This window comes from Diabrotica virgifera, chromosome 2, assembly GCF_917563875.1.
Source record: "Diabrotica virgifera virgifera chromosome 2, PGI_DIABVI_V3a".
NCBI lineage: Eukaryota > Metazoa > Arthropoda > Insecta > Coleoptera > Chrysomelidae > Diabrotica > Diabrotica virgifera.
The window spans coordinates 276,992,461-277,012,485 of NC_065444.1; the positions used below are offsets into that span (position 1 = coordinate 276,992,461).

The window sequence follows — 20,025 nt, forward strand, 5'->3', positions numbered from 1 at the left end:
AGGCTTTTGTTAAGGTAAGTGTTTCTGCACCGTATGTCAACACTGGGAGGACGCATAAATCAAATACTTTTCGCCTAAGGCAAATGTGCAACTAAGTTTCTCTCAGTTTTCTTTATATGCTACCCACCCAAGACCAATCATTCTCTACAGTTCATGAGTGTGATTATCACCGCTAATCATAATTTCCTGTCCTGGTTATTAATATTTATCTACGAGTTCTATTTCTTGCCCATCAATGCTGGTGTTCTGGTTGCGTACCAACTTTGTCATTATTTTTATTTCAAAGATGTGTATATTTAAATCTACATTTTCTGTAGCCACAACGAGTTCCTGTACCATCTCCTGTAGCTCTAATATATCTTAATTTTACCCCATTTCGTTACCACTTCTTTGTCAGCCGTTTTAATATATATATATATTTATATGAGATTTAGCCATAGGCGTAACCAGGGGGGTTTTGGGGGTTATAATCCCCCCATTAAGAGGGACTTTGAGCTCTATACGCTTAACACCATACCCCTCAGAGACCTTCCAGTGGTTGTAACCCCCCTTTCCAGTAGTTGTAACCACACCTTAGGATCATCCTGGTTACGCCTATGGATTTAGCTACAAGTGATTGCAATAAAAATTACATTTTTTGACGTTACGATTTCCCCTTTGGAAATCGTTCCCCTTTAGAAATCTAACTGACGGAAGTCCTGATTCAGAGCCGTGCGGTACATCTTTTCAATATGATGCAAGTCTTCAAAATGCCGCCCCTTAAATATAATTAAATTTTAACTTTTATTTTTATTAAATGCAACTGCACAAAATGAACACACTTTTATTTTAACCTTCCGATGACCAACCTTTTTTTGTTACACGGATGACCAAGGGGGAAAAATGACCCCAGGTCAAATTTTTTTTTTAATTTTTCATTTTTTTTTTTATTTTTATGGCATGGACTTTATGTCATTCAGCCAGTTACAACATGAGTATTAGTGTCATGTATAGTGTGTATGTTGAGTAAGTGCCTTGTTACTTTGCAAAGTCGACGTCATTAGCGTAAAACTACTTGGAATTACATATAATAGACGGTATTTTACTAAACATCAACTTCAGAATATATTTTTTATTCGTAAAATATAGGGAATTTTTTTTATTTCAAAATATGAGGATATCTAGAATGATATTAAAGTCAAATAAAAAAATAATGAGTTACAAATTGAAAATACTTTTGAATTTATTAAAGAAAAACCTACGCTGGGGTCACAATCTCCCCCGCTTGGTCATCCGAAGGTTAAAAACAAAACATAATTTAAATTAAATGAAATACCTATTAACATTAAATAACATTTACAAAAATTACATTTTACCCTTCTGATTTTAATTTTGGCAAATTCGTCAATCAGATTGGTGTAGTGTAAAGTAGCAGCTAGTAAGGACTCTATTGAAATGAGTGCTAATTTTTTTAGTTTTGTTTGTCTTATGGAGCTTCGTAAGATTTTTTAATAATTTTTAATTTTGTTAAACTTTCCCCACTAGCTACCGAAACAGGGAGTGTTAATAAAATTCTTAGCGATACAACTACATTTTGGTAGACAGAAATAGTTCAAAACTTCTAAAGGCTTCATGGAGTATGTTATCATTTGGGATATATCACGCAATTCTTCTAGAAGATCATTTGCCTGTATGTTCTATTCTTTTTCTATTAAAAGTATTGAATGATGATTCATACAACATTTTTTTAGTGTTTTATCATTTATTTCCGTCAATTTAAAAATAACATTAAAAGTTTATTTATTTATGAATTTCTGTAGCGAAAATCGACCAATTAAAGAACTAAATGGCAATGTCTAAAAGATAGATGAAAAAATTTATTTTAAATTTATCTTCTTCTGTTAAAAGCTCATCCATAGATTTTTCGTAATCAAATTGACGCTTTTTTCTCCTTGCTCTAATTTCATTTTCCGCTGGAAATTCGGAGCTTATATCAAGATTTTCTGCAATTTCATTAGCAGTACTTTTCGTTTGGTCATAGCCAGATTGTCTGTAACTTTTAGTTTTTTTTTTATTGTTTCTGACAACCTTTTTACACAATCTGACAAATTTATATGAAATAAAATATGCTCAAGAACTTTACCGCATATAAATTTATAATTTTTAATATTTTTTGCTAATCCTCGTGCTTTGGCTTTAGTTTCTGTATCTTTGTTGACTTCTTCTATCACTTCGAATACGGCATCATATATTTCACAAAATTGAAATCTTAAAGGTTTCAATGCATCTATTCGACTTGACCATCTAGTATCACTTAACGGTTTTAAAGTTAGTTGAAAAACATGGTTATTCAGAACTTAACAACACTTTGTGGAACCAGAAAAAAAGTGTAAAGTTCTTGTATAATACAAAAAAGGTTGTTGTTTCTGTAAAAGACGCTTTCACTTTTAAAATTAAGTTTGCAAAGTGGCATGGTTACCCTTTAAACTCGAGTGACACACGCCATCGGATATTTTATTCTATTTTGCACACCCTTTGTTATCCAGATGATACTTTTGATGTATTTTCATTTTACTAATTATGCCGCCCCCTTGTGATCCCGCCTGATGCGACCGCCTCACCGCATCATAGCTCCGCACGGCCCTGGTCCTGATGTATCTACTTGTTTGTAGGGTCAAGGCAGAAAATTCAATTTCACTTTTTGAATAAAATTGCAAATCTTTTAAACTTGTGTTTTTATGCCTTTTGTTTATATCTCACAGAAAAACGCGTCACACAGGTAGAAAGGTACACTAAAGAACAAAAAATATGGTCAACTATAAAGAGTGCCCACAGCAGACATAAATTTTTTTGATTTAGTAGAACAAGGGATGTAAATAAATGAAAAGCTTTTACGATAGAAACAAAGACGAAATTTACGACTGTATTTCACACTATCTGGTATACGTGTCTCTGCGGTGTACTTTTTTTACTAAAACGTGTTTGTTGTACCATCGGATTCTTTTTATTTATGTCAATATTAGAAGCAATACCTTGAGTTTGAAAATAAATTTTTAAATACTGTCTTATAGATGATAATGTTCCTTCATCCAGAAGAGATCAGTAAAAACCGGGTTAATTTTCGAAAGAAGATATAAATTATCTATCAATAAAACACTGAAAAACGTTTGTTTTTAATATTTTCACAAAATTTTCTATAAGTTAAGGTCGTTAGAGTTGTTTCGGCAGTGTGCCTTTCTCAAGTGATACGTTTTATTATGTCTGTGTACTGTAAAGTCTCTAACTGAATAGGTTGAGAAGTAGGGAGCTGTTTGTCTCAATTTGGTCATTCAGAATTATACCTGTATTTTTGAATTTATTATTTTCCATACACGTTCTATTAAAGATCTTTTTTAAAAAACATCTTCAAAAAGTAACTTTACACACTTTTTTTGACTTTACAATATTGGCGCGAAGAGAAATATTTCAATAAAAATTTACTCTACATGAATATTACAATTACGATTACAATGATGGTAAATCTAATGGTAATTTTTGCTTAAGGCGTCTAATTTGTTAACTCTTGGTCAATGAATTTAACGCTAAGATATTCGGGTGGTTCTCTAGTCGTTTTAAATATTTATCAAAGTGTGACACTACCACTTCACTCACAGTTGACAGTTGACAGTTGAAATTCTATTAAGACGAAAACTGACGAAACGTGGCGCTACATTCTGAGTGAAATAGAAAAATGTAACAGAAAAAGATAAAAACTGAAGACGGGATTCAACCCAACGTGAAACTGCTGTTTCACATTATAAGAATTTTGAACGTGCGAGCGTTTTCTCGTGCGATAGTTTTAACGCACTTGTCCTTTTCACACAATAAGAATTGAGTCGCACGAAGATATTTTGCTGTGTTGTTTGATATATTATTTTTATTTACACTTTGTGGCTGAGGTAGGTACATGATACGATGTCTGATATGTATCATTACGATGTATCATTACAAATTGGTATTTTTATTCATACTTTTGTCCTTATGTACTGTAATGCGTATTTAATTCATTTGCAATTTCTATTTTGTCAGTTATTATTTCTTATGTTTTTAATTAAAAATCTTAATTTGTTTTTATAATCGTTTTTCTACTAAGTTATTTGTAGTATCTTAGATTAGCTTATACAATTTATGCAATAAACTTCTAAATGGGAAATAAGCCACAATTTTACTAAAAAAATGATGTAATTAACGTTTCTACATCTGATTTGGGCGTCGAAACGTTAATAAAATTATTTTTTTTTAGTTAAATTGTGGCTTATTTCCCATTTAAAATAGTTTATTATAAAAATTCCACAAGGAAATAGCTTCAGAACAACATTACAATCTATGTTTTCCATGTACAAAATTTAAAAGACCCTCCATCATCCACTCGTTTTAAATGTTGTTCCCCTCGTTTTAAATGTTGTTTTTACATAATTTCACACAAGACGTGACGGTCGCCCTACTCCAGTCTTCACCGAGTCGTTAACCCTATAAAACTAAATATAATATCGTAGAATAAAAGGTATAGTTATATTATATGGAGCGAAATCAAATTATAGCGTTGTGGTTACTTTATCTTCGAAGAAAGAGAAATAAAAGGAACCGAATTCATTCCCACCGAATTGGGTATATATTTTTATATTCACACATATTGATGGAACACCCTCTATACTCAACGTTAAATGCAACTATGTAAAATAAAATTTATTATAATATACTTAGCAGTTTTAATTACTGTTGTTATCTAATCAGTAACACATAATTAATGTTGCTGTACTTAACAAATGTGTTTATTTCTTTATCACCTAATTCGTCAAATTCACTGTTAACGCGCGGCATACACCATTCCAAGCATTTCTCGTCAAGTTTTTATCTTTATATATTTCTATTGTTTTGTCTCAAAGAACAGGTCTCGCTTTAATTAATACTATTAATATTTCACTATCAATCTGAGACATCATAATATAAAATACATGTACCTACTTCAAACAGCCACAAAGTGTAAATAAAAATAATGTACCAAAACAACCAAGGAATCTACCTTCGTGCGACTGAACGACAGTATCATATGAAAGGATGCTTTGAGTCCCCTATGCTACTGGGTGCGTAAAGACGGCACGGCTGCCGTCTGTTGTTGTAGCAAGGGACGACATAAACACGACGGCTTTACCGAACGTTCCAACCACCGTCTAGTGAGAAAGGCTCCAAATGATTATATGAGCCACCATTGGAATGTCGTCGTGCGTTCTAATCCTCGCACGTTTAAATTCATATAATGCGAAACAACGCAAATAGATTAAACGCAACGTGAAATAGAGAAATTTCTGTCAAAATTTGGTATTTATGACCCTTAAAATAATACCAAACGCTAAAATTTATTGTCCTGTGGATCGTCTTGTATTTTGCCACAAAACTGAGGGTACGATCAGTGTCGTGGTAGTTTTATGGTCAAACTACGTTTTGTTTTAATTTTTATCATTGTGAGATTTAACCGACCTACTAATATTTTTACCTCCACCACTGGAGGCTGTAACCTTTTTGGTTGCCTTTATTTTTCGGGACATATGCTTTGATCCATTTTATCACAAAGTAAATACATATTACTAATTTTACCGTCTTGTAGGGTGGTAACTGCGTTCTCTTTCTTTTTCACTATTATATTATATATTATATCTCTCTTTGCCGACGTCTAAATTTTTAAACACTTGACGCTCGCATTACCACGCGTTTCAACCTCGTCATGAGTTTGCTGCTTTAAATATAACTTAAGGCCTTTATTGTGCCTTAATCATTAAAAGAATGATTATGATCTAGAAAATGAATTGCTTATGTAGAAGTGTCTGTTTTTCTCTTATTGAAAACCATTTTGTGTTCTGCTCTACGTTCATCAAAGGTTCTTTTAGTTTGACCGATGTAAGCTTTTAGGCAGTAACCACATCAGTTGGATAAACGGTTCTGTAGTTGCTTTTTCTTTTGGCTCTTATTATTGTTAATGCATTTCCTTAAGTTGTTGTTTGTTCGGATGAGAAATTTATTATGTGGGAACGTAAAATCCTTTAAGTTATATACGGCTCTTTCAGGCACAGTCAGAACAACGAATTAGAGTGTATTTTCGGAAAGCAAAATCTAGTAAGAGATATAAAGGCCAATGTGATACGCAGTAACGAAAAGCGCCTTATAAACAATGTGTTTTGGGAAACATCACACCAGATAAGTTTGGACAGGCCTAGGAAATGTGAAAAGATGAATTCAGAGAGGAGGTGAAGAAAATGGGAGTGAGACAGTGATATATAGGGCACAAGACCGAACAACATGGAAGGCAATAGGAAACGTGGCAAATAGTCACCAAAAATTGTAAAGTCATTGATGATGATTACCAATAAAAATTTAACTCCATGAGACCAGTTAAACTAAAATTTTGAATAATAAACAGAAATCATGATAGAAAGTAAAGAATAAAAAGTGGTATCCGGGTACTTTTGTCTTATAATCTTTCTTATGCCCCAATTTTATCTTCCAGATTTTTAAATATTGATTTTATGCGCTTTAATCATTTTTAAACGATACTTATAGCGTTGGTTGCAGAACTTTATTTGCGCAAAAAATAAATTAAAAACTAACAGAAATCTGGTGTTACGTGTAAATTGGCAAAATCCAATTTTATCTGCATGTTGTGTTTTAATTTTACAAAATGCACGCTGTTGATGCTGCTAATGTTGATGTTGCTCATAAGTTTTATGAATCATTGATTAAACATTTCAGATGGTTTTTAATTTATTTGAAACAAACTGGAAATAGAGTGCATATTTTGCAATCGTTTAGTTTTTTTATTATGACAATATTCTTGTTTCAGTTTTAATAAAATCACTATTTTTCGACATGTATATTGATTAATAGTATATTAAATATTTTATCTTTCATTTTTTGCATATTTCACCTCTATCTGAATATAATCTCATCTTTGGATACAATCTCATTGTTTGTTTTTAATTATTTTTAAAAAATGTAGCCTATGAAAATCGTGGGAAGGGTGTTGACATAAGATATTAAGCAGGGATGATATTGATATTTGTGGTGGAGCAGTGATTACCTTTGAGAATGAATTTACTTTAATAATTTCTAATACAGCCCTTTTAAATTTAATATAACATCCAACAATGAGATTCTGAAATGCATTAAATAAGCTTTTAAAAGAGCACTTTACTACAAAATGAATAAGGTAGCACTTACGTTAAAATGGCAAAATCTCAAAAGTGAATTTTCCATCTAAAAATTATAGATTAATGAATTTGTTGGAGGACCTGGAGATTTCTAGAGAGATGAAGTCTAATCCTGATTTTTGTGTCAATACTCAGATCAATTTGAATTGTAATTATAAACCTTTATTCAAGTATCTATGGGAGACAGTGGAGTAGTGACCTCATACAATCTTTAATATACAGAGAGAGTCTGTAAAGTGGAATAAATTCAATATCTCAAATACTAATTGTTTTTTTGGAAAATGCTCAGACCCGTCGATTAGTATTTCAAATTGTCCTTTTTGACATTCAATAATAATGTATACAGGGTGTCCAATTTAGAGATATGACGTCATCGTCGATTTTATTAAATGGCAACACTGTCATTTTGATAGCTAATTTGATAGGGTTTGTAAAGTTATACATAACTGCAAAATATCAAATTTTTATTCTCTACCATTTACAAGATAATAGAAAATAACAAAGTTATATCTGTAATTTGGAATATATTCAATAATTAAAATACTAACTGTTTTTTTGAAAAATGCTCAGACCCGTCGATTAGTATATCAAATTGTCCTTTTTGACATATAATAATAATGTATACAGGGTGTCCCAATTTAGAGATATGACGTCATCGTTGATTTTCTTAAATGGCAACACTGTCATTTTGATAGCTATTTTGATAGGGTGTGTAATCAACTAATAATTGAATTTAATTATTTCAATAAATTAAGCAAAAACTCATAATGTTGCCCTCAATTATTGTCAAATTGTCAATGGGCAACATTATGAGCATTCTCTTAATTGAAATAAATAAATTCAATTATTATTTGATTACTTTTTGTTCTTCATAACTTTGTTATTTTTTATTATCTTGTAAATGGTAGGGAATAAAAATTTGAAATTTTTCAGATGTGTATAACTTTACACACGCTATCAAAATAGCTATCAAAATGATAGTGTTGCCATTTAAGAAAATCAACGATGACGTCATATCTCTAAATTGGGACACCCTGTATACATTATTATTATATGTCAAAAATGACAATTTGATATACTAATCGACGGGTCTGAGCATTTTTCAAAAAAACAGTTAGTATTTTAATTATTGAATATATTCCAAATTACAGATATAACTTTGTTATTTTCTCTTATCTTGTAAATGGTAGAGAATAAAAATTTGATATTTTGCAGTTATGTATAACTTTACAAACCCTATCAAATTAGCTATCAAAATGACAGTGTTGCCATTTAAGAAAATCGACGATGACGTCATATCTCTAAATTTGGACACCCTGTATACATTTTTATTGAATGTCAAAAAGGACAATTTGAAATACTAATCGACTGGTCTGAGCATTTTCCAAAAAAACAATTAGTATTTGAGATATTGAATTTATTCCACTTTACAGACTCTCTCTGTATATAAAAACTAGTGTATTTATATTTAACATTTAATTTTATAACTTAAAATACAAATAAGGAAAACTTGTGTCTATTGGCCGGATTTATATATACATTGTTGTATTACAGATATTTACATAACATACTTATACCATCAAGTAATGAGAACTTTAGAAATAAAACACTTAACAACAAGAGTGTTTGAAACTATTTTGTTAAGAATTGAATTCCACTGAACTCTATCCTATTGGTTTGTTATCAATGTCTTACAACAGTAGAAACTGAATATACCCATTTTAACATCTTAGCATTTAAATAATTTAATATTTCTACTATAAACGTTAAGGATTCAACTTAGTAAAATATCCATACACTCTGTCAAGGTCATTTCAATGACTTACATAATTTACAAAAGATGAATAACAACAGCAATCTAATATTATCTCAATCTATAATTTCAATGATCTAATATCTCCTAGAATATTAAATTTGAGAATTCACCATTAAAAACTGATCTTCCTCATTACTTCCTCTTTTTATTTTTTATCTGACAAGGTATGTATGTTGGGCCAATTAGTCTTAAAATCAATCATGTTATCAATTAATTTATTAGTTGATTAGTACAAACATCTAAGGTACATTTCCTTATCAATTTAATTTTAAAAAATTAAAACAGATAAAAAAAACAGATAAAAACAGATTTGAATATCCGATTTTGTCAGTCAGCTGTTTCTACTAGGCCAACAATGGATGGGTGATACCTGTACCATGAAAAAAGTTTTTTTGTGTTTGTGTAACGTGTAATGTGGCCGTTTTTCTGTTTTTATTGTTTGGGGTTGTACGGAGGACATAGCATATCCAACCAAAATTTATTTTCACAAGATGCAAATGTTAACACCTCAATTTTGTAGCAGTACTTTTTTTAACAATTGACGTAAGTAAAAAAAGAGTTTTGTATTTCTTTTTCTTACAAGACCTCTTTTTTTTATTTTAGCATTAGCTCCGATGATGACGTTTATGCAGAAAGCGCTCAGCTAAAGAAATAAATTATTTACACACTTTGATATACTACATTTTTTATTTCCTCTGCGAATAGTAGTAGTAGTGTAATACTGTAGTAGTAGTTTGAAGATCATGGAGGGATCTGTTTCTTATTGCTATGTGTTTTTTTACTTCGTCGTAGGGATGGGGAAAACCTACCGGTTATAACCTAACACGAGTTTTTCTACTCTGCAGTAATCGGTTTTTCCGGTTGTTTTTTTTTTGTCACCGTTATAAACGGTTTTTTCTTACAAAAGTAATAACCGGTGAAAAACCGGACAAGTTACCTCCGAACAAAATAATGAATTTAAAGAAAAACTGGGGTTTTAAGTTATTTTTATATATTATGAGGTGATATAAAAACATCTATTAGTTAGACAGCTAGTACATATGGTATTCTTCAAACCTATGCTTAGCTAGACGATAGGGCTTTTCATTCACAGTCATTTATTTCGAGCATTTGTCATGTGTCACATAACATTAATATATCTACGTCATACGTTATGGATATAACCAATGATACAAACCAAAGACGTACGACGTAGATATATTAATATTATGTGACACATGACAGAAGCTCGAAATAAATGACAATCGATGAAAAGCCTTATAGAAACGGATTTGAGTAGAATAGATCAAACGTCTTTTCATCAGTGTGACAAAATTGTGTATTACTGTAAATATAGAGCACAAATCTTATGATAACCATAACGAATGAACAATGGGCCAACAACCAGGATATCTCAAGAGAACTTATTGAAAAGCTAGATCTACTTTCAACCGGATGAGGGCCTCCTTCAAGAGCCACAACCAGGGCCGCCGGCCGCCAGAAAAAAATTTAGGGGGGTCAAAATCTTTAAGTCGTTTTTCTATTCCAGAAATGAATGAAAGGACAAGAAAAGTTTATATTTTAAGAGGAAATAGTAGCGATCAACAGGTAGCGAAAACGCGTTCCAAGATTGCGGCTGTAATTTGGGATATTTTTTCGAGATATTTGGCATACGTATTCGTAATATAATAAAGAATGTACAGAGCCCAATTTGAAAAATATATTAATATGTGGAAATTACTCTGTAATTAAATACAATATTAAAAAAACGAGCCTGTACCTACCGCCATTAAGAAGAACAAAAAAATACACTATCTTCAAATAAACTTTTTTATCCGATGCCTAGATTTTGTGTCATTTTGGAACTACTAATGAAATAAAAAATTTTAGTAGTTCCAAAATGACATAAAATCTAGGCATCGGATAAAAAAGTTTATTTAAAGAAAGTGTATTTTTTTTGTTCTTCTTAATGGCGGTACAGGCTCGTTTTTTTAATATTGTATTTAATTACAGAGTAATTTCCACATATTAATATATTTTTCAAATTGAGCTCTGTACCGCCATTCTTTATTATATTTTTACGAATACGTGTGCCAAATATCTCGAAAAAATATTCAAAATTACAGCCGCAATCTTGGAACGCGTTTTAGCTACCTGTAGATCGCTACTGTTTCCTCTTAATAATCATATTATATAATACAAAAAAAATATTAATTAGTAAATAAAAACTGTAATCTCCTTCGATCTTGACCACTCATTTTGACATTTTTATCCGGGGGGTCGGCGGACCCACTCTGACCCCCCCTGCTGGCGGGCCTGGCCACAACCTCGGTCTTTTTTGGTATTTAATCGTGGATTTTGAACAAAGATTTATGCAGAACATTGGAAGCATTAAAGATGTTGCTATATCGAGAAATACTTAAGATCTTGTGGACTAACGAGTTGTAAATGAAAAGGTCCTCAGAAGAATGTAGAATAACCTAGACCAGCATCAAATCTCGAAAGCTACAATACGTCGGAAACATTATGAGAAATGAATTCAGATATGCCCTACTACAGGCCATCCTAAACCGTTTATATTTATATCGATTGATTATCTTGGTATCGATATATTCTTTCAATAGTATCGAAATGGATAATATTGTTACCGACCGATCGAATGGAGTATCGCAAACTAAAATGCAATGTAAATGTAAGAATGTAACCTAATAGGCATTAACTATTTATTAAAAATACGAACACCGGTTTTTGGAATAACCTGTTTTTTTGACCGGTTATAACCGGTATGTTAAACTGTAAGTAGAAAAAATCGGTATAACCGAAAACCGGTGTTTTGTCAAAATCCACCAACCCTACTTCGTCGCTCGTAATGTTTATTGTATTTACTAGCTATCCAAGATATGTGAATGTCTTTGACTTCAAAGACAAATCTAGAATTCTTAATTTGGATTATCTGTTGAATATTTTGAGGGTTTTTAGCAACCAACATATTTGGTGCTTTCTTCGTTTACAACAAGTCCTTGTTATGGATGGATGTAAATTGTAGATTCTCCCATTTCCCATATTTATCGACCTGTGTCTTTATAAATTTGTCACCAAATTTTTTGAAACTGGTTCTCTCGAAAACAAGAAACGGGATGGTAGAAAAAAGATTTCTGAGGGAAAGCAAGTAGATATTGTGTCTCAATTTGTAGTAAATCCATCCAGTTCAACTAGAATGTTGCTCGCGAAGTAAGTCACAGGACCGTTTTACACATTTTAAAAAAGCAAAAATGTCATCCCTATAAGATGAAAATGGTGCACGAATTGACAGAGGATGATCTAGATCGACGACTGCAATATTATGAAACTATGGATAATAATATTTCACAAGATCCAAATTATTTAAGACATATTTGTTTTTCCGATGAAGCTACATTATATTTAAATGGTCATGTACATCGACAAAACGTAAGATATTGGTCTGACGAGAACCCTCGATTGCTTCGAGAGTGTCATACTCAATTTCCAACTATATTAAATGTTTGGGCAAATATACTAGGAGGGGATCACATTATAGGCCCTTTTTTTGTCGAAGGCAATTTAACGGGGGAAAGCTATCTTAATCTGTTGGAGACGCAAATAATTCCTGCAATTAATGATGTGCTTAGAAACAATCCAGTCGAATTCACCCAAGATATTGTTTTCCAGCAAGATGGAGCTCCGCCTCATTACACTGCTCGCGTTCGAAATTTTTTAGATAATTTGTATCCGAGACGATGGATTGGACGTCGTGGATTCATTGATTGGCCACCAAGATCACCAGATCTTACTCCTCTAGATTTTTACCTACGGGGTTACCTTAAATCCAAACTGTATGGGAGCCAGTTGACGACATTTGATGAACTCTGTCAAAGAATAATCAAAGAATGTAATAGGATTGATATGCAGACCCTACAAAGAGTTAGGGAGGCAACGAAACAAAGAATCTACTTCTTCCAGGAAGTAAATGGAGAACATTTCGAGCATCTCCTGCAGTAATTTAAATTTTCTTTGGGATAATTTGGCAGTTCCTTTAATTTTAAAGATGTAATTTAATACATTATTTTTTGTAATAATTTTAAATAAAACCATACAAAATTTCAAACTTATACATTTTTGAATTCTCCTTTTCAAATCCTTTCCAACGAACTATCGCATGACCCCCATTGCTATTTAAAAATCTGAGGGGGTAGCTGTCAAGTGAAGGGGATGAAAGGGGTGACAATTTTTGAAGTTATACTTCTTTACGCGCAATATGAGGGTGAATTTTTATATGTTAAAACCTACGATCCGGGCGCATGCGCATTTTAACTTTGTTCTGATTGGATGTTCAAATGACATGTCAAAAATTATCCAATATGGCAGCTGTAGCGCAGCTGTGGTTTGGACGGTTGACGGTTTTGTTATGTATGGTTGTTGCGTTTTAAAATTTGTGGGAAGAGAAACAACAAACAAAGGTTAGTTAATAGTTATACTGCCTTTTTAAATAGTTTTCATATTATATTTTTGAAGTTATACTTCAAAATGTTTTAATTTATGTATGTATCAGTCCAGAAAAAGTGTGGAAAGAATATATTAGTGTTTTTAAATATATTTTTCTACAAACGTGTTAAAAATTCAATTTTTAGGACTCCATAAGAGCGTTAAAAATGCTACTTTAAGGCACTAGTGCTTTAAAATTTTTAAGGCACTGCAGTTAAAAGTGAATTGTCAAATTGTGAAACGTCAAAATATTTATATTTCATTTATTAACATTAATATTAATAATACAACTTGCGCAATTTGAAAAAGGTGGTTTAAAAGGTTTTTTATTATAATTTTGTGTCTTTGGATTTGTCTTCCTTGGGCGTAAAATAATAAAACATCTATTTTTATATTTCACTTGTCACTCTGATGTATAATTATGTGTATCTGAAAGGTAAGTAGCATGCGGCTTGATGGCCTTGTTGGTAGAGCATTGGACCAGAGATCAAAAAATCGCGAGATTGCGGGTTCAAATCCCGGACGATTCATACTTTTTTCTTTTTTTTTTTAATATTTGGCATTATTAAGTTTTGGTTCATTTTTGGTAATTATTGTTAATTTTTTGTATTGTAACTGTTAAGTAGGTATATTTATTTCGTTGAAATTATATTATAATAGAAGTATAACTTCTTACGTGCGTACAAAGTACACACACATTCTTTTTTTTATGTTATAAAATACCTTTATTAAAATAAAATTGACGGGTCCGAGCATTTTTCATATTTGTCTTACATAACGGAGTTTACTAGGGGGGGTAAGACTTAATATCCACACTGTATAGAAAATCGTTAGGTCCCAGTTAATTTCGTGAATTTGTGAATTTAGTAAAATACTGTATTGTAGTTTACTGCTTTTCATAATTTTGTCAACCAGGAAATGTTTTTAATGTTGAGCAAAAAGGTAAAACTGCTAGGTAAACAAACATTTCCGCGTAAAATATGCAATGTACCGGGTGTCCCAATAAGAATGGCTCTCGGCCATATCTCAAGAACAGTTTATAGTAGAGCTTTGAAATAAAAAATTTTATAACAAAAGTTGCCTCAGGAAAAGCCTGGAAGTTATTTTCATAATTGTGGGTCCACCGCTAGAGGGCGTAATTGAATATCAAAAATAAAAAAATCTAAATTTTACAAAATTTTCCTAATAAAGGGGCACTGGAAATTCGAGTATTGCATTCTTCATCAAATTCTGCGCATATTTGATTTAACAAGTTTAACTCTACCTTTGCAAATAAGAGGTGTGGGTGAGTGGGAACCTTGTTATGAAAAAATGGCTATAAGTCCGGTTCTGCTAAATCAAATTTTGAAAACTGTGTCTTGTTGAAGACAGATCTTTTTCTTCAATGTAAGCGTGATAATTTTGAACCATCCTAATAAGTAATAAGCCAGCTGGGAGGCGTTATTTAATTTTTTTCAGAAATCTAGTTTTCTTTGGAAAATATTAAATACAAGTATGCATTTTTAATCATACTTTATAAAATTAGGTCAAATTAGCAATAGAATAGCGAAAACCGCATGTCGATACCTTTTTTCTATCTCAAGATATCTCGAGAAACGTGTAAATTTTATACATAACTGTTACTATCACCGGTAAACTAAGTTAATGAAAAGTAGTGTGCTGTGGAAAAAAACAAAATAACATTTTCCAGATGTCAACATATAAAAATATAATTAATTAAAACAACAATATAAAGAGAAGCAATAATATTAAAATTAAATATAACACAGAACAAAAAGAACTATTTAGTGACAACCTAAATATTCAAATTGTTGCCCATCATACACTACTCTAGAATACATTATCCAGAGAATACTAAACGCCATTCAAAGCATATCGAAGCAGAAATTGAGACTGCTGTTCAATCTACTCTTGTAATGTTGTTCTGAAGCTATTTTCTTGTGGCATTTTTATAATTTTAACTATTTAGAATGGGATATAAGCCACAATATTATTAAAAAATGATTTTTATTAACGTTTCGACGCCCAAATCGGGTGCCGTTGTCAAAATACAAAATACTATTAATATAAACAAAAATGTTGTTGCTTAGTAAAAAACTACTCTTGTAAGAGTAAATGTTTGCAACGAAAATGATGGGCAAAAATTTGAACGTTTATGTCATCACTAAATAGTTGTTTTTATTTCTTTGTAATAGGGCTTTTCAACGCTTCTCATTTGTTTCGAGCCTCTGTCATATGCCGTTTAATCCGTGTATAATGTTAATATACGAGATATGAACGAGGCTCGAAACAAATGAGAAGCGTTGAAAAGACCTAATATACGTTGAGAGCTGGAAAATGTTTCGTTGTTGTTTCCATAGCACACTACTTTTAATGAATTATTTCGTTTACCGGTGACAGTAACAGTTATGTTTTTAAATTTACACGTTTTGTAAGATATCTCGAGATAGAAAAAAGGTATGAACATGCGGTTTTCGCTATTCTGTTGCTAATTTTGTCTAATTTTGTAATATGGTATTAAAAATGCATGTTTGTATTTAATATTTTCCAAGGAACACTAGATTTCTGAAAAAAATTAAATAACACCTTCTAGCTGACATATTACTCAGTAAGTTGGTTCGAAATCATAACTTTTACATTGATGAAAAAGATCTATCTTCAACAAGACCAAGTTTGCAAAATTTGATTAAGCAGAACCGGACTCACAGCCAGTTTTTCATAACAAGGTTCCCACTCACCCCCACCTCTTATTTCCAAAGGTAGACCTAAACTTGTCAAATCAAGTATGCGTAGAATTTTATGAAGAATACGACGATCGGATTTCCAGTGCCCTTTCATTAGGGAAATTTTGTAAAATTTAGATTTTTTAATTTTTGATATTCAATTACGCCCTCTAGCGGTGGTCCCACAATTATGAAAATAATTTCCAGGCTTTTCCTGAGGCAACTTTTGTTATAAAATTTTTTATTTCAAAGCTCTACTATAAACGGTTCCTGAGATATAGCCGAGAGCCATTCTTATTGGGACACCCGGTACATGAATTATATCAAGAGGATTTAATGTAAATAACCCCATTAATACTGTAAAAAAAAGATTAAAAAAGGATTTTTTAATTCAAATTAGAAATTATTTATTTATACTTTCATTGCTAGAATAATTTATTTTGGTCTCTCTAATGATGTATAGTTTTTTGATGCGGTAAATAAACTACCAAAAAACCTTTTAAAATCACTAATTACATACTTCTCCATAATTATAATTTTTTTACCAAATAAGCACCTTTCAAAACAATATTTATATTAATTAATGACCAATAAAAATTAAATAAAATATCAATTTTTTATCCGTCTGTTCAGAACAGAAACAAAATAAAGAGCTTGTAGGAAAAAATATGTAAACGAAGTTGATTTACGCCAGTTAGATGACAGTTCTGAACGGGGATACGTTTTGCCAATAAGAAGATAAAAAATCGAGTTTGGAATATTTACCCTGAGCTTTTTGATAAATGGCTTCGACCCTTTTCCAAGAAAGAACGAACAAATTGTGCACATGCAATATCTTTCAAGATTATTTTACTAAAAAATGTTGATGATTTACTAGTTACACATTATACGGTGAAAATAGAAAGAACCTAAATAATATAAGAAGTACGTAGTATCCTTATTATTATTAATTAATTAATCCCTTATTATCTAATTATTAAGTCTGGCCTATTCTCTTATACGAAATGGAAGAGTGGACGTTAAAAGTCAGCTCCAGTAAAAACCTTAAAGTGTTTGTAAACGATGGACAGCGTCAGAAATGAGAAAGTACATATTAAGAAGAGCAGGCTTTTAGGATAGGGAACACTTTAATTATGTAAAAAGCAAAAAGACTGTATACTTGGGGCACATATTACGAGGTGCATGATACACTTCTCAACAACTAGTACTCGAAGGAAAGATACAGGGTAAGAGAGGTCTGTCACCTAAGAAGATGACATATCTGGGTAGTCGTAATTTTCGCCAATGCACAGGAATCCATAATAATTATGAAATGGTTGGCAACGCTGCTAAAAACACAATAACTTAATACTGACTATCTAACATCTCACCTGACGAGAAAATGTACTGTGGACGCCTACGCATAAATACACGTCACCTTAAGAAGAAGATTAAAACAAATAAATTAAGATTAAGTTCAAAATTAGTATTAAATCAAATAAATTAAAAGGCTGTTAAGAAGTCTATAAAAGGATTGCGAAATGATAAAGAGCATCAAAACAAGAAAGTTGGAATATTTAGGCCACATTACCAGAGGTGCGAACTATGAGATATTAAGGCTCATAATGCAAGGTAAACTTAAGGGTAAAAGATCCATGGGTAGAAAAAGAGTTTCCTGGCTGAGAAACCTAAGAGAGTGGTATATTTGCAGCTTAGTAGATATTTTTAGAGCAGCCGCCATTAAGGTACGGATAGCTGTGATGATAACCAACCTGCGATAGGAGAAAGAACTACAAGAAGAAGAATAAATATTGCGAAAAAGAGAGCGTTCAATGTAGATAAAGCTTTGGCAATAAAATATAATTTGACTAGAACGTCAAAGAAATTTTGCCCAAGGAAAGATGTTAGAAAAGAATCTGAAGCCATTCCAAATTGGCTACGAATGTTGGCAACTAACAAGGGTTATTTTAAGTTTATTTATTTCTTCTATAAATGGTGAAAATCACTGTCCAAAATTTTGGGGCCAGGAAATTCTTCGTATTCCAAAGCTTGCCTGCCTTGTTTTAGAAGATGTACTAGATCACAGCGCTATTAATGGAATCCGATATGAAAACGAAAAAAAGGAAGACTTAGAACGAGGTGGTTGGTTGAAGTGGAAGACGATCTAAAAGTAATAGACGGAGAGGCAGCGCTGAAAAATCTCTTTGAATATACTAAACCTAGATTTTTCACAGTTGATTACTGTGAGTGTGTAGAGAAACATACTGCGGTCGGTCAAGAGAAACGTAGAACAGGGGTTACTGAGAGGGTATCAAAGTTGCTTTCCTACAAGGTAATTATTTCCATTTAATAAGGCTGAAAGTCAGTACACACATTCTAAATTAAATATAAATAAAAGTTATTATAGTCGGTCAGCTGTATGACGGGACAGAGCCGATCGGTCAGCCCCAATAGTCGATTGAGGAAATGAAGCATTTTGGCTCGCAATTTTTTCGTCCAGCATGGATTTACTTGAAATTTTCAAAGACGGTAGGGAATAGTCCAAGGATCATTTTCTATATCATGCCGCTATCATGCGCTAAAACCTTGGGGTGGTTGCCATCCCATCTCGGGGGGTGGGATTTTTTTATTACATTTTAACCAAGTAATTCGATGGAAAAACTGATTCTAAGAAAAAAATGTTTTTTACATTTTCTTCGTAAAACTAATATTTTTCGTCTAACAATAAAACACTGAAAACGTTTCTTTTCTATATTACCACAAAATTTATTATAACTATGTGACTACAGCTGTTTCGGCAGAGTGCCATTAATTAATATTTTTCGAGTTATTCGCGCTTGAAAATAACAGTTTTTCGACGAAGAAATCGACTTTTTTAGAGGGTTTTTTGAGAATACCTCGAAAAATATACATTTACTCAAAAAAACTGTAGAGATCAAAATTGTATCTTTTAGTAACACAAACCAAATTATCTTCCAATAATATCTTTAAGATCAATACAAACCGATATATGGCATGTTAAAAGTTAGCTTTTTTCGTCAATTGCATAATTTGAAATATTCAAAGCCAAATAATGGGAAAAAATTTTTGAGGATAACTTAAATAATATTTTTCAAGTATACAATTAGACCTTTCAATAAAAAATAATAAACAGTTTCTAGCATGAAAATTAAGCGACTTATAATCAAAAAAAATGTCAGTACCTGCTTTTATCTACAAAAAAAAACAGTGAAAACAACCCCCTAACTAACTTCCTAATTTGAAATTGGTCTTAACCTTTCTGTAGTTTTTTTTATATTTATATTATCAATAAAGTCAAGGAGCTTGACCTATTTAAAATGTCTAATTTTGAAAAAATTGGAGTTTAAAAAATTGATTTTTTGCAATTTGGTATTTTTCACCATTTACTTCAAAATATCTCCGAAAATACTGAAGATACAAAAAAATATATAAACTACTAAATTGTAGCTTCTTTAATGACTAAAATTGTACTGTGCATTGATTTTCATTGCAGTGAATAGTTAGCCAGATATAGCTGTTTAAAACCTCTATTTGCCTGCAAACACTCCCTTATTCGAGCCCTTTAAACCCGCCGCAATTAAAAAGTAAGGGATCTTACTGAATTTAATTTACACAGTCTTATAGCTCTTTAAAAATCCTACAAAATCATTTTTGAAGAAACTTTTTATCGCCAAAAATATATAAAATATTTTTCGAGGCATTCGCAAAAAACCCTCTAAAACACGAAAAACTATTATTTTCAAGCGCGAATAACTCGAAAAATATTAGATTTACGAAGAAAATG

General features: G+C 31.6%; 1 protein-coding gene and 1 long non-coding RNA gene across 12 annotated transcripts in view; both read left to right on the forward strand.

Annotated features, from left to right (window-relative positions):
- Positions 1–20,025, forward strand: part of LOC114338023 (disks large 1 tumor suppressor protein) — a 1,799,868-nt gene that overhangs the window by 626,948 nt on the left and 1,152,895 nt on the right. The window lies entirely within an intron of this gene.
- On the forward strand, positions 9,363–9,801 carry LOC126880644 (uncharacterized). The gene is made up of 2 exons (XR_007696664.1): positions 9,363–9,579; positions 9,640–9,801. It is a non-coding gene; the product is annotated as an uncharacterized LOC126880644 (long non-coding RNA).